Source organism: Pelophylax lessonae (assembly GCF_965119305.1).
Source record: "Pelophylax lessonae genome assembly, chromosome: 1".
Taxonomy (NCBI): domain Eukaryota; kingdom Metazoa; phylum Chordata; class Amphibia; order Anura; family Ranidae; genus Pelophylax; species Pelophylax lessonae.
This window is the reverse complement of record NC_138768.1, coordinates 534376214-534393303: the sequence shown is the minus strand read 5'-3', so window position 1 is coordinate 534393303 and position 17090 is coordinate 534376214. Positions and strand designations below refer to the sequence as shown.

The 17090-nt window shown below is 40.4% G+C and overlaps 1 protein-coding gene across 2 annotated transcripts in view; it reads right to left on the bottom strand.

Moving 5' to 3' along the window:
- The window catches only part of TMEM150C (transmembrane protein 150C), a 370732-nt gene that overhangs the window by 113886 nt on the left and 239756 nt on the right, over positions 1-17090 (bottom strand). For both annotated transcript variants that reach the window (XR_014225911.1, XM_082272324.1), the window contains exon 3: positions 858-976. The gene's annotated coding sequence lies outside the window, so the exon portion shown is untranslated. The remainder of the gene's footprint in view (positions 1-857; positions 977-17090) is intronic.

Genomic DNA, 17090 nt, shown 5'->3' with positions numbered 1-17090 from the left:
TGACAACCTTCATGATTGTTACTGCATGTCCATGCATGTGTTTTCTGTAAAACACGTATATTGTATGATGAGGACTGTATATATATTTTTTTTTCTAACATGTGCTGTGCAGTATTTTAATTAGCAACACCCACATTTTGCCATGGCATGCTTTGTTGCATGATCTATCTGTAATGTAAGTATCTTTATATTTCCCAGCATCAACAGAAATATTCCAACAAAACAGTCTGGAGTATTCCCACTGAAAATACTGCAACCTTTGATTTACAGCCTAATGTTCCTATCTCCCAAGATCTTCTTTAAGTTTGTAGTTCTTAAAGTAAACAGTACTGTAGACTACAGTGAAAGTAAAAGCGTGACAATGACCAGCTGCCAACAGCTGAATAATTGAGGCATTAAATTAGAAACCAAAGTTAAATGCTAAAGCCCGAGGTTCTTGGAAGCACGGTCTAGAGGGATGCAGTGGTTTTAAAGTTCTAAATAAAAAGACTGGACTATCTCTTTGAACATGGGATCATTGCCCTCTACTGCCTGAGGTTCCTTACCACTTTAGCTGTAATCAGCTAAATGCAGTTTGTGCAATGTTTCAAACTTTACAACTGGTAAACTCTGGTTTTGGATACTTGTAAGAGAAACCTATGACTTTCTTTTTTTTTTGCTATAGTGGTCTTTTGAATCCATAACACTGCTGGGTCTTATCATCATGTTAATATTTGAAAATGACAAACAAAAAGTAGCAGAACCGTCATTACTTTAACAAACCTGTGATTTTGCTGAATCTGTTACACAGAACACTTAGATAATGATACATTTTTTTAACACAAGTATATATATAAAGCAATATGGCATGAGCTTACTTTTTTGGTGCTTAGCTTGAATATATTTTGAAAAGAAAGGTCAATCAAGAAGAGAAGCCTTTAGATTTGGAATCTGCACAGGACAAATTAAGCCTCTTCACCATCCCAAAGACAAGCACCTTCAAAAAAAGAAGAAATTTCTTACGTTAGACTTGATTAATATCTTAGCATGCCCCTGTGTGAACTACTGTATTTTATTATCCTCTTGTTAAAATTTCATGTCATAATATCATGAGATATTCTTTCGCACACACTGCTTTCAGGCTAGCATTTGGGCATCATTTCTAATGTCTCGGAATTGTTAACAGCTTTGCTGCCATTCATTTATTTTATTGGGAGCTACATTACAAATTCCTGCGTACTCATTTACTAACTAGCATTTGAAGCCTTAGCTAGTGCCAATATTTGTGCCTCTTCTGCAGAAGCATTTTTGAATTTTAAGAGATTGTCACTTACAAGTAAGTATCTATTACTTAGAAATGTGTTTTCTGAATTTATGATGTAATAAACCTAGTGGACGGGAGCCATAATGTTAACAGACCGACATGGAAAGAGCATTTACACTGCTCAAAAAAATTAAAGGAACACTTTGGGGGCCTACTCCTAATCAGACGACAGATGGTGTCCTGGGGTATTTCCTCCCAGATCTGGACCAGGACATCGCTGAGCTCCTGAATAGACTGAGGTGCCACCTGGCGGCGTTGGAAGGACCAAAACATAATGTCCCAGAGGTGTTCTATTGGATTTAGACCACCAAATCGGTCAAGCTGAACGATGTTACAGGCAGCATAACTTTCTCCATGACTTCTAAAGACCCTTTCCTGTCTGTCAGATGTGCTCAGGGTGAACCTGCTCTCATCTGTGAAAAGCACAGGGCGCCAGGGGCAGACCTGCCAAATCTGGCGTTAAATGTCAAATGCCAATCAAGCTCCATGGTGTGGGGAAGTGAGCACAGGGCCCACTAGAGGATGTCTGGCCCTCAGGCCACCCCCGTGAAGTCTGTTTCTGATTGTTTGGTCAGAGACATTCACACCAGTGGCCTGCTTAAGGTCATTCTGGGCTATGGCAGTACCTTCTGCGGCCCTGTCCAGCTCTCCTGTGGTAACTTTCTGTCTCCTGAAATCTCCTCTATACTTTTGAGACTGTGCTGGGAGACACAGCAAACCTTTTGGCAATGGCACATATTGATGGGCCATCGTGGAGGAGTTGGATTGCCTGTGCAACCTATATAGGGTCCTGGTATCGCCTCATGCTACCAGTAGTGACACTGACCCGAGCCATATGCAAAACTAGTGAAAACAGTCAGAAAAGATGAGTAGGGAAAGCAAATGTCATTGGCCTCCACCTGTAAAACCATTCCTGTTTTGGAGGTAGTCTAATTGTTGCCCATCTAGTGCACCTGTTGTTCATTTCATTAACAAAGCAGCTGAAACTGATTAACAACCCCCTCTGCTACTTAAATGGACAGATAAATATCCCTGGAGTTTAATTGACTTGATGCTATACTCTAATTAAAAAGTGTTCCTTTAATTTTTTTGAGCAGTGTATATGAATATGCAGTACCCAATTGCAACTAATCAGAAATTATCTTTACAGTGACATTAAAGTCATGTTTTTTATAAAACAGATATTAATGTAATAATATCATATACTAAAAAAATAAACTAAAAGAAAAAAAAAATAGAAAAAAAATAAATATATATATATAAATATATATATATATATACACACACACACGTGTATGTACATACACGCTATATTACCAAAAGGATTGGAACGCCTTTCTTTACATTCTTCTGGGAAGGCTGTCCACAAAGTTTGTTTGTCTATGGGACTGTTTGATCATTCTTCCAGAAGTGCATTTGTGAGGTCAGCCACTGATGTTAACGAGAAGGCCTGGCTCGCAGTCTCTGCACTAATTCATCCAAAGGTGTTCTATTGGTTTGAGGCCAGGACTCTGTGCAGGTCAGTCAAGTTCTTCCACCCCAAACTCATCCATGTTTTGCTTTGTGCACTGGTGAGCAGTCGTGTTGGACCAGGAAGAGGCCATCCCCAAACTGTTCCCACAAAGTTAGGAGCATGAAATTGTCCAAACTGTCTTGGTACTCTGACGCCTTAAGAGTTCACTTCAATGGAACTAAGGGGCCAAGCCTAACCCCTGGAAAACAACCCCACACCATAAACCCCCTCCACCAAATAGTTTGGAACAGTGCACAAAGCAAGGTCCATAAAGACATGGATGAGTAAGTTGGGGTGGAGGAACTTGACTGGCCTGCCCTCAACCCCATAGAACACGTTTGGGCTGAATTAGAGTGGAGACTGCAAGCCAGGCCTTCTGGTCCACATTAGTGCCTGACCTCACAAATGCGCTTCTGGAAGAATGGTCAAACATTCCCATAGACACCAGTGGCGGAGCCAGAGGGTTAGCTGGGGTGTCAATTGACACCCCAGAAAAAGTCCCTGCCACCCCTGTTGCCACCCCGATCCTGGCTGGCAGCAGAGGAATCACAGGCAGTGGTGGGATCAGCCGGTTCGCAGAACCGGCTGATCCCTCTAAGCTGGCGGCCAGGGTCAGGGAGCAGCAGAACAGTGCGTCCCGAAGCCGAGCCCGCCCATTCTGTGACAATAGCGAATGAAAATTCGCTATTGTCACATGGATCCTCCTCCGGCCAATCAGGGAGCGGGTCCTCCCGCTTCCTGATTGGCCGAATGGCAAACGCCGTGCCATTGGTCGAGGAGGCGCCGGCGGGAGGACTGAGAAGATGCAGGGAGCCGCGGACCGATGAGAAGCTGCTGTGATGACCGTCCGTCCATGAGGTAAGTAAGCCGGTCTCACGGGGGGGGGGGGGGGGGACGCTGGCACTCTGCAATGATTGCGGGCAAATGCTGTGGCTGTGGCACTCTGCAATAATCATTGGGGGCATTGCTGTCTCACTCTGCAATAATCATTGGGGGCATTGCTGTGGCACTCTGCAATAATCATTGGGGGCATTGCTGTCTCACTGCAATAATCATTGGGGGCATTGCTGTGGCACTCTGCAATAATCATTGGGGGCATTGCTGTCTCACTCTGCAATAATCATTGGGGGCATTGCTGTGGCACTCTGCAATAATCATTGGGGGCATTGCTGTCGCACTCTGCAATAATCATTGGGGGCATTGCTGTCTCACTGCAATAATCATTGGGGGCATTGCTGTGGCACTCTGCAATAATCATTGGGGGCATTGCTGTCTCACTCTGCAATAATCATTGGGGGCATTGCTGTGGCACTCTGCAATAATCATTGGGGGCAAACCTGTATCCTGTCTGTATCCTCTGATCACCACCACCTGTATCCTGTCTTTACTAGTAATGGCAGCGATCATTAGAGGGACTGCGACATTGCGGTGGACGAATCTGACACTAAATTACACTTTGTATATTGACCCCCCAAAATAATACCTAGCCACCCCTTTGCCACCCCTGTTTTAAAAGTCTAGCTCCGCCACTGATAGACACACTCCTAAACCTTGTGGACAGCCTTCCCAGAAGAGTTGAAGCGGTTATAGCCGGAAAGGTTGGGCCAACTCAATATTGAACCCTACGGACTAAGACTGGGATGCCATTAAAGTTCATGTGTGTGTAAAGGCAGACGTCACAATGCTTTTGGTAACATAGTGTGTGTGTGTATATATATATATATATATATATATATATATATATATATATATATATATATACTGTATAAATATATACACAATATTATAATGACTTGTATGCTTTAGCTGTTTTTCTATAACATTTCCTGCTCTGGGCCTATTCTTTAAAGTGTCACTTGACCAATCTGATACACTCCTGATCTACTTGTGCCCCCCTGTGTCTTCCGGACCTATGGAGTGCCTTAGGAGTCTCCTCTAAGTGCGCTCCACCTTTGAATAACTGCATATGCAGCTTTTCCAAAAATCACACACCCAGGTTATGCAAGAGGAACACAGAGTCGATCACTGCTGCAGTAGAAGAGAAGAGGCATGGCTTTTGTTCTGTGTGCCTCTTGCACTGCCTGTGTTTGCAAAGTTTGTACAGTTGTAGTTCAAAATGTGAGCGCCCATGTGGGGGAGACTTCTATGGGACACTATAGAGGGCACAAATAGAACAGAAATGTGTCAGTGCGGCTGAGGAACACCTAAAAAGCAATCTTATAGGAGGGAATTTACATAAAAAACAGCTAATGCATGTAGGTATGATAGTATTTGCTCAATGAAACACTTTTACACTGCCCTGCATGACTTTGGCCGCAGTGCAGGTGCAGCGCAGAGTACCCGCGGTTTTGGTGAGGGTTCTGAAAGCGCACCAAAATTGCATGACATAATAGAAGTCTATGGGAAAGAGCAGCTAACCCACACAAATACCACGGGTACACTACACTGCGCCCAAAGTTCAGTGGATCAGTGTGAAGCTGGCCTACAGCTAATCATTTTTTAACTGGAACTCCAGCTAGAACTTTCTCTTTTTTGTTTAAATTTGAGAGGGGAAAGGTTAGTTCCTTTGTCTGATTTTACTGTTGTCTCCCCTTGTTAGGGAGATTATTCTCCCTTCCTTTTCCAAATAAAAGGAAATATTCTCAAAAGCAGGGGAAATGAAGCCATTGTCACCAGAATACCCATTCCCACTGGGTGATCCTGGCTCACCTCTTCTTGTGGTAACAACCTCTGGTGATAACAACTGTTACATTTTTGACAATCGAAGTCACTGTCCCAGAAAACATATGTAGAGTATATCAGAAAAGAGAGAGAAAAGTCTAAAGTCATCTGCTTAATTGTTCTGGGTCAGTGACACGGTGGGTAAGCACAACAGCAAGAAAACTCAATTTTTTACAAGGAGAAAAGGTTAGCAAAGACAGCCTCCAAATTTCTTTTATGACCGGTTTCTCTGAAGTATCACAAACTTGAAATAAAATTATTATTGGTTTCATTTGCTTGGTTCTCCATCAAAGTGTTTGTGTACAATCTGCTGAATCTTTTCCAGTTTTTAACACTCTCTTTTCTAGACCACTGAACATAGAGGAAAGAGTGGCTGACCCACACCTGAACTATACTATACATCTCTAAGAAATGATCATAGATTTCACTATATATTTGGTGTATATAATGTTTCTGTAATCTCTTTACCCTACTTATTGAAAAACCCTTATATCTTCCATCTACTTTTACATACTTTAACATACAGCTTAATAAGCTAGATAAAATACACACATGGGAGTTGTATTATTTCCAAAAGGACTTACAGTCTGTGCATCCAGTTATGAGATTTACAAGACACACAACCGATTCGGTCTTACAGGGCAGGAGACCGGCTCTTTTTCTGCTGCAGTAAAAACAAAAAAATAGATTGCAGGTCTTGTCCTCCCCCAGCATGTGACAGGCCAGGGAAAAGAGAAGCAAATTGGGGAAGATTTACTAAAACGGGAGTGCGCAAAATCTGGTGCAGCTCTGCACAGAAACTAATCAGCTTCCAGGTTTTATTGTCAAAGCTCAAAGTTAGAAGCTGATTGGCTGCCATGCACAGCTGCACCAGATTCTGAGTGATCCAGTAATTCTCCCCCATGAGGTCATTATTCTGACACTCTGCTCACTTCTTCTATCAGCAAGCTCCTTGTAAGCACATGAGCACAACTGATTGACCCCTTGGGCTGCTTTCCCTCTCCCAGTCTGTTGTACAGTGGATTGCAAGAGGCTGATACTAAGCCTAGCTATTCATGCAACAAATAAATAATTAGAATTGATGGATTCCTCTATCAAAGCTTAACGGCATGGATCAGAGATGTATAGTAACTAAGTAGAACTACTTCACTACTGTACTTAAATACCGAAAGGCGGTATCTGTACTTTCCTAGAGTATAATTTTTTTCTCCTACTTCCACTTTTACTTCACTACATTTTTTCAATGATTTCAATACTTCTATTCCGATATTTTTTTTTTTGTGCTGCATAGTTACTCGTTACTATTATAAAAATTACCACTGCCAGAACAGTAGATGGCAGGTTTCATGAAGCTCAAAACGTGTATTATCAGCGCATACGAAAATAAATGCTACTGTATGTATAAATAAAAGCTGCATTTGAAATAATAAAAACCAATATGATGTTCAAACTTTTGACTTCTTTCTTTAATAACTACATAACACAGTACTTGTACTTTTACTTTCAGTACTTGAATAGCAATTTTTTTTTCAAAACTACTGGTACTTTTACTTTCAGTACTTTAGTAGCAAATTTTTTTTAAAAAACTACTTGCAATACTTAAGTACAAAAAATGTTGAATACTTTAGTACTTCTACTCAAGTCACTTTTTGATCGAGCACTTCCACTTCTACTCAAGTCACTTTTTGATCGAGCACTTGTACTTTTACTCAAGTATGGGTTTCGAGTACTTTATACAACTCTGGCATGGATGGAGGAATCTCCTCTAAAGACTGTTGTATTCTGACAACTGCTGCTCTCAGTGGCTATCCAAATACACAAACAGTGAATGCATCTAATTAGCTGCAATTGCTGTTCGACCAAGAATTTTCCACATGGCTCCTTGAATTTTCAGATCAAAGTTTGTTGAGCTAGATGGTGCTAACAGGGCCACCCATCAGGGCCGGGACAAGGGGTGGGCAGGATAGCTGCCCTGGGCACAATGGTTTATTGCAGAGATGGGGGTACCCAGACCCTAACCCTAAGGGAAGTGGGGGGGCACAGTTTGGCATCTTTGCCCTGGGCATTGGATTACTTTTTCCCGCCACTGTCACCTATGGCTACAGTTTTATCTGATTAAGTAGGGATCAGCCAACATTTGTGCTATGTTTTGCCAGCATCTGCAAATCCGGGTACTTACACTGCTTGCATTAAAAAAATACCTATAATGACATATTAATTAATACAGAACTACATCAGTTTGTGCCTTTTGTATCTGCCTGGATTTCGGTTTCAATTGCCCAAAAAAAGGCGTATTACTCCTAAAATGTTCTCCTATCTCAGTTTTAAGTGTTATTTTAGCACACCCAACACACTTGATACTGAACGCAAATGACTCCTGTGGTGTTACAGTAATGTTTGTTTCCTTCTAGAAGTTTTGATAATTTACAGTAGAAGTGAAGGAAGTTATTGTTATACTTTGCTTGATCTTTAACAGTCAGTGTTCACACCTTCTAAACTTTCTTCAGTCAGCCAACTTTATCTGACATTTTGTACATAAAAAGAGTTATTGACTGAAGGTGGGATTTTCAAACTAAGATAATGAGTTTTTATTAAAACAAATGTTGGATTCTCTGGGATCACATTCCGTAGACATTTGTTCTCCTTTAGGAGATACCAATATTTATCAGTTATCTTCTGAGCAAAATACAATTGGGAATTACATAGAGATACACGGGTACATTCATATTAATTTGTTTCCTTTTCAGAACCTTCTTAGTGTGTAGCTTCAAAAGACCATTTACCTATTGCCGATGAAAATCTTTTCACTTCACACAGCTCTGCCAAATAATCAGCCTCCTCGATAAATTCTACATCTGCGGTACAGTTCCTTTAAAGTCTCATAAACTGGCTCCTTTATATCATTCTGGATGAATCTGTTGGTGCCCTATGTATTTCCCAATACGGTTTTTATACACTGATCCGCCTTGACAAAAATAATTATGTCTTTCAAAAGAACTTGGTTTTCTAATGTATGTAGGAAGTACATGTGGATTAAAATATTACCAATAAAATATTATCATTAATGCTGGACATAAATTGTTCAAATGAGGTAACGATGATGATGTCTGTCCTGTGCCTTTTAGAGGAGATAAGGTCAAGCCCTCCCATATTAACCACTTTACCACCAGAGGATTTTGCTGTCTTACGTCCAGGCCACTTTTTGCGATCCGGCACTGTGCGACTTTAACTGACAATTGCGCGGTAATGCGACGCCGTACCCAAACGAAATTTACGTCCTTTTTTTCCCAAAAACAGAGCTTTCTTTTGGTGGTATTTTATCACCTCTGCGCTTTTTATTTTTTGCGATATTAATAAAAAAATGCGAACATTTTGAAAAAATAACAATATTTTTCTACTTTGACAGTTATAAAATATCCAATATATTAAATTTTTGTCATATATTTAGGCCAAAATGTATTTAGCTACATGTCTTTGACAAAAAAATTCTCAATGAACGTATTTTTAACCGCTTTAAGACCGGAAGATTTTACCCCCTTCCTGACCAGGCCATATTTTGCAATTCAGCACTGCGTTACTTTAACGGACAATTGCGCGGTTGTGCAATGCTGTACCCAAATTAAATTTATGTCCTTTTTTTCCTAACAACTAGAGCTTTCTTTTGGTGGTATTTGATCACCTGTGCGATTTTTACTTTTTGCGCTATATACAAAAAAACAGTGACAATTTTGAAAAAATAACAATATTTTTCACATTTTTTTATATGAAATTCCCCCCCAAAAAATGTAAAAATCAAAATTTTTTAACTTTTTTTGCCAATTTGTTTTCTGCTACATATTTTTGGTAAAAAAAAAATCGCAATAAGCGTATTTTGATTGGTTTGCGCAAAAGTTATCGCAGCTACTAACTACGGGAAATTTATGTCATTTTTATTGTTTTTTTTTTTAACTAGTAATGGTGGCGATCTGCGATTTTTTTTGCGGGACTGCGAAATTGCGGCGGACAGATCAGACCCTTGACTGACATTTTTGACACTTTTGGGGGTACCAGTGACATTACTACAGTAATCAGTGCTATAAATATGCACTGTTACTGTAAAAATGACACTGGTAGGGAAGGGGTTCATTTTTATTGGTGATCAAGGGGTTAATGTATGCCTGGTGCTTACTGACGTGTGTGGGGGGAGGGGGCTGTGTGACACAAGGACAGATCGCAGGTTCAGCTATGCTGAATCCTGCAATCTGACCCTGCCTGTCACTTAGGAGATCCGCCCGCTTTGTTTACACAAGCGGGCTGATCTCCACACTCGATCCCCGACGATCGGGGAAGAGCGGCGGTGATCACCACCGCTCCTCCCCTGGCCCGACTCCCGCTGTACCTGAATACAGCGGGAGCGAGCCTCCGGCGGCGCGCGCACGCCGCCCACAGGGGGAGGAGTCCAGCGACGGGAATCAAACCACTTTGCCGCAGTAGCACCAATGTAATCGGACGGCAAGTGGTTAATTGGTGATCCCAAATTAAAAACTTGATTGAGCAACCCTACATAAATTAGGGTCAGCTCTAAAATGAAGAGACAAACCAGCAATAGCTGATGGTTTCCTTTATCACATAAGAATTTGGAATACTAATTTTCCATAAATGGCCTGGCTTAAGTTACGTTCATGAAAAAGCAGTTATGATGGTCATTGCCTACCTCTAACGTCTTGTTGTTATTCTCTGCAGTCAGTCCTTTACTTTTTTTGTGTCTCTTATACAAAATGACCCCTTTAGCCAGTTGTGTATCTTAATTTGTGTTATTATTATTCAACAAAAATGTTATATACGTTACATACAGACTAACGTAAAGTATTTTCTAGACCCCAAGAAAAATCTCATCAGTCCTGGGATATGTTGGTTGCATCTACATGAGAGCAGCATTGCCACTCCGGAATCGGAAGAGGGCTAGGACTAAAGAACACAGCCCCTCTCCTCATCTCAGTAACATGGGGGGGGGGGGGTGGTGGTGTTCTGTGATTAACACAGGTGAACTGGATAAGGCTAACATTGTTTTACACAGAACAGCACTGGATTTCCGCCAGGATCAACAGTTTTTTTGAACTTACCTTATGTCAATGGTATATTTAACAGGAAAAGTGGAGCAAGTAGGAGAAACTTGTTGACAAATTTACATGTGGGCCCATTTATATATTTTTTGTACTAGGTTCTGTTCCTTATTCATGTCTTAAATAGGGGATCTAGGGACTGCAACTATCAGTCAGTGGAGTCAACCCCACATGTTTGTCTCCTAATATATGCCTAATTTCCGTAAACTGTCCAAAAATTAAATTAGGTGACTGGAGACTGGAGATAAGCTAGCTCCACTGCACCACATCCCAGTAATAATAATATCCATATAAAAAAAAGGCCAAGGGATTTAAGGTGCCAAAAACACATATAAGAGGTTAAACAACTTCCATTTATTAATACAAATTATTAAAAGATAATACAATCAATTATCTGAGCGCAGTACAGTTTCCAAACACGATGTATTTATTTCACAGATTGTTAAAAGCTACTCTCTACATCAGGAGTTCCCAAACTGTGGGTCGGGACCCACTGGTGGGTCGCGAGCTGTGTTTGAGTGGGTCGCGCTGAGCCGGAAATCACTGAGAGCGGGCCCGCTTAAATTGTGCTGTGCGAGCCTGCGTAAATTACAGAGAGCCAGAGCAGTCAAATCGCGATGGATTCAGGACCCTGCCTACGCAGTTTACGGAGGCTGGTCTGCATTTCCCGCGAGGAAGATACTTGCATCAGTGAGTACGTATGTGGGCTGTTATGTAGGATATGTTCATGGGGTGCAGAGCCAGCTCCTCGGTCCTGCTGGTAGGAGTGGTGGTGGCTAGACTGGCTGCAGGATTCTCTCAGCTATAACGAGCAGAGACGGCAGCCTCGGTGTCAGAGGACCAGGTGGCCCGGCGGTGTCAGGAGTTCATGGCAGCTTCTATTTTTAATTTAACATCCCCTCCCTTTAAAATATGCATTATTATTTGCATTTATATATCGCCAAATTCTGTAGCGCTTTTATTACAAGCAAGTGGGTCACAAAAAATAACTGTATTCAGAAGTGGGTCTCAGCACAAAAAAGTTTGGGAAGCCCTGCTCTACATATTTCGCCCACTGGGCTTTTTTTCAGGAGACAATATGCAGCTTCATAGAACACTGTACAAACAAAACTAAATTATTCAAACAAACATAATCAACAAGGTACACATATGCATTAGTGCAGACCATTGTAGCCTCGCTATATCCTTAACCATTACCGAAAATGTGCCTCCTCACAAGATAAGGAGCCATGCTCTATCTCTATTCATGGTTACAACATATATGTCATCCTATATGGTCCCCAGCGATGGTGCCGCAGGAGGGACAAAAAAAAAACAGCTGTTATAAAAAACAATAATCACTATTCATCCGGAAAAATATATGTTATTAACAGCTTGCACCAACATATATTTTTTTTCTGGATAGATAGTGACAAAAGGAAAACATTTTGGCTTTACTGTAGATTCTTTAGAGCTCAGGGTCAGATACAAAATACAAACGATAATGTAGCTCTCTAATCATTAAAACAAAGTAAAGTATCAGAGAGATGAGCTCATTACTATGCTGCTTCTCATTTTACAGTCCAGTAAAAGCATGAGATGGGTCCGGTATGGATGAGCTAGGGCCCAGTGATGGTGAACCTTGGCACCCCAGATGTTTTGGAACTACATTTCCCATGATGCTCATGCACTCTGCAGTGTAGTTAAGCATCATGGGAAATGTAGTTCCAAAACATCTGGGGTGCCAAGGTTCGCTATTACTGAGCTAGGCTCACAGAACGTGGGTTGAATGACGCTGGCCAACAGACTGAGCCCATCTAGTGGGGGAAAAAAATACTGCGGGGTGAATCTCTGGTTTGAATGTGAGTTTTAAATTAAAAGTTGTTTTCAGTATCTTATCTTTTATTGGGCTATTCATTTGTATCTTGTTATTTTTGGCAGCAGGTGTTTTAGTATAAGAAGAATTAGGGTAGACACATATAACACCTAAAAAGTTAGCATTTTTTTTTTCACAGAGTAGTCCTATGGAATAGATTTGTTATGTTTTTCATTTGCCAGCTTAAGTATTCACCTGGTCCTGTTAATCAGTTTGAGGCTAAGCTTAGTTTTAACATAGCTCGTGGTATTTGCAAGTTCATGGCCTAATTGGTGAAATATTTTTTGACAGTTTCCTTTTAAAGCTGTTTACATTGTCTGGATGCCAATGTTGCTACATGAGTTTTAGAAACCCTTGTGCTACTTAAATACCTCTATAAAATGCCTACCAAAAAGCCTGTTTGCACAGAAAGATGAATGCCCTGCAAAAATAAATAAATAAAATAAATTCCTGCATGGCTTACAAACAGAAACACCTTTGTTCTAAATAAGCTGCTATTAATAATATTCAATTCATGAACTTATCAATCTTTCATTCTGGAAAGTCATATGCTGTTGCCTTAAGTGATATAGCTTTCTCATCTAGAACAAGAAATTTAAAGAAAAAAGAATATTGAGAGACATAACAAGATATCCTTGGTATAAACTCAAGCAGCCTTGTCCTCTACTCATGATATGAACCCCAAACAATTCACAGCATTGTAGATTGGAGCTAGTAATGCTTGTTTAAAGCGGAACTACAGTCTGCTCACATAATTTGTAATAAAAACATCTTTGTCATTCTGAAGCTTCCCTCTAACCACTTTGCATATTATTTTATATACAGCTGCAAGAAAAAGTATGTGAATCCTTTGGAATGATATAGATTCATAAAATTCATTTGGTCATAAAATGTGATCTGATCATCATCTTAGTCATCTTTGTCACAACAATAGACAATCACAGTCTGCTTAAACTAATAACACACAAATAATGAAATGTTGCCATGTCGTTATTGAACACACCATGTAAACATTCACAGTGCAGGTGGAAAAAGTATGTAAACCCCTAGACTAATGACATCTCCAAGAGCTGATTGGAGTGAGATGTCAGCCAACTGGAGTCCAATCAATGAGATGAGTTTGGAGGTGTTGGTTACAGCTGCCCTATAAAAAACACGCATCAGTTCTGGGTTTGCTTTTCACAAGAAGCAATGCCTGATGTGAATGATGCCTCGCACAAAAGATCTCTCAGAAGACCTACGATTAAGAATTGTTGACTTGCATAAAGCTGGAAAGGGTTATAAAAGTATCTCCAAAAGCCTTGCTGTTCATCAGTCCACGGTAAGACAAATTGTCTATAAATGGAGAAAGTTCAGCACTGCTGTTACTCTCCCTAGGAGTGGCCGTCCTGTAAAGATGACTGAAAGAGCACAGCGCAGACTGCTCAATGAGGTGAAGAAGAATCCTAGAGTGTCAGCTAAAGACTTACAAAAGACATCCCTGTTAGCGAATCTACATTACGTTAAACACTAAACAAGAATGGATTTCATGGGAGGATACCACAGAGGAAGCCACTGCTGTCCAAACAAAACGTTGCTGCATGTTAACAGTTTGCACAAGAACACCTGGATGTTCCACAGCAGTACTGGCAAAATATTCTGTGGACAGATGAAAACCAAAGTTGAGTTGTTTGGAAGAAACACACAACACTATGTGTGGCGAAAAAGAGGCACAGCATACCAACATCAAAACCTCATCCCAACTGTGAAGTATGGTGGTGGACGGATTGCTATCATCAAAAGAAAAATGAATTCCCAAGTTTATCAAGACATTTTGCAGGAGAACTTAAGGCCATCTGTCTACCAGCTGAAGCTAAACAGAAGATGGGTGTTGCAACAGGACAATGACCCAAAGCACAGAAGTAAATCAACAACAGAATGAAATATGCCTTCTGAAGTGTCCCAGTCAAAGTCCTGACTTCAACCCGATTGAGATGCTGTGGTATGACCTCAAGAAAGCGATTCACACCAGACATCCCTAGAATATTGCTTAACTGAAACAGTTCTGTAAAGAGGAATGGTCAAGAATTACTCCTGAACGTTGTGCACGTCTGATCTGCAACTACAGGAAACGTTTGGTTGAAGTTATTGCTGCCAAAGGAGGTTCAACCAGTTATTAAATCCAAGGGTTCACATACTTTTTCCACCTGCACTGTGAATGTTTACATGGTGTGTTCAATAAAAACATGGCAACATTTCATTCTTTGTGTGTTATTAGTTTAAGCAGACTGTGATTGTCTATTGTTGTGCCTTTAGATGATGATGATCAAATCACATTTTATGACCAATTTGTGCAGAAATCCATATCATTTCAAAGGGTTCACATACTTTTTCTTGCAGCTGTATATACTGTGATTCTGTACTCGCCAAATATTCTGCAGAAATCTCCCTTCACTAAGTCTGACTGCAGCCATTTTAACTGTGGGCAGCTGAAGCTTCTGCCTGTTTACTTCCTGGTTTTACACAGACACATATACATATATATACAGGCACACACACACACACATATATACAGACACACGCACATGTATAAAGGCAGACACATACACACCACTGCTTGCCTGCACATTTCTCCTCTCTTGATGAATACTCATGGATCTCTGCAGTCTCCTGTCATTTCCACTCTCACCCAGCCCCCTCCATCCCTGCAGCTCTACTGTGACTTATGTCTCCTCCACTCTCCAGTCCTCCCCCCCCCGCTGCTGGCAAACTCTCATAAGATTGTATGGTGTAAGTGTGTATGGTGTCCATTTTGTTACTTAGAATGTCCAAGCAATACTCTGCAACTTAGAGTCATCAAAAGTTCACAATAATGTTCATTTCAGGTAAAAACTAATTGTTGACTTCAATATTTCCATTACAATACAAAGGAGGCTGAGAATGCAGGCACAGTAAAATATGATTATCAACTGTCATGTACATGTTCATGTGAACAGAGTAGGAAATGGGGGGCTGTCCATATTAAGGAAAGAATACAGAAAGGGAATAAAACTTTCAAACCTGTCCCACTGATCTTTATTCCAAAAATTGTTAGCCAGAGAGAAGCTCCCGCTGCCATAATCATTAGATTATCATCCAATGTACCCGAAAACAATTACATGAGAAAAAATACAAAATTAAGAGGGTACAGTTGTACCTTTTGCGACACGGCACTGCATTGCTTTAACTAACAAATGCACGGTCGTGTGACGCTGTACCCAAATAAAATTGATGTTTTTTTTTCCCCACAAATAGAGCTTTCTTTTAATGGTATTTGATCACCTCTGCGGTTTTTATTTTTTGCGCTATAAACAAAAAAATCCGCCAATTTTGAAAAAAAAGAAAAAAAAAACCCCATATTTTTTACTTTCTGCTATAAAACACATCGAATAAATTTTTTAAAAAAAATCTAATTTCTTTATCAGTTTAGGCCAATTTATATTCTGCTAAAAATTTTTGGTAAAAAAAAAAAATCACAAAAAGCGTATGATAATTGGTTTGCGCAAAAGTTATAGCGTGTACAAACTATGGGATAGATTTATGGATTTTTTATCTTTTTATTGATTTTATTAGTATAGGCAGCGATCAGCGATTTTTAGCAGGACTGCGACATATCGGCGGACAAATCTGACACTCTGCGACACTTTTTGGGGTCCAGTGACACCAATACAGTGATCAGTGCTAAATAATATGCACTGTTACTGTATAAATGACACTGGCAGGTAAGGGGTTAACATCAGGGGCAATCAAGGGTTTAGGTGTGCTCCTAGGAAATGCTTTCTAACTGTAGGGGGACTGGACTGACTGCAGGGAGATAGAGATTGGTTCCTGATTAGTAGGAACACTACATCTCTCCCTTCCTGTCTGACAGAACAGCCGTCTGCCTTGTTTACATAGGCAGACAGCTGTTCTGTCATTCTCCTTCACAATCGTTAATGGCCGGTGGCCATTGTGCGGCTCCGGCGGCAGGCGCATGCCCCATAGAGCCCTAAAACAAAAGCACATATATGTAAGTGATTTGGGCTTAAGAGCCGCCCTGCTGCAGTATATGTATGTGGGGCGGTCCTTAAGTGGATAAACAGCTTGCTCTTACCATATAATTTTAAAGAATATAGCATGGTGTTCTTTTTACCAGAACAAGACTCTTTTTTTAAAAAAATTTTTTATTTTCAATTTTGTTTTCTATTTTAAACCCAGCAAGATCCAGACCGGAGAGCTTTATTTCTCCGTCGATTAGCAAGATAAAAAAAAGAATGAAATCCCAATCTCGTGGTTGGTATATTTAACGAGGGTTAAACATAAGTACACTCAGAAGAGTCATTTAAAGGTCACACTAGAAGCTAGAAAGCCGAAGATCAAAGACTGATAGATCTGTTATATCATTCTGTGCACAAACCCAACCTATTCACAGCTCTAAGATAACAGACTTGTTTTATTACCGAGAGTCAGGAAAGAAAAAATACAATCACAGGCATGATATGACTTTTATACAGACTTTAATAGATTGGATAGGCTCCAATAAGATAAATAGTAAACCTGAATTAACTCACACCTTTAGTCCAATGAAAGGAGAATAAA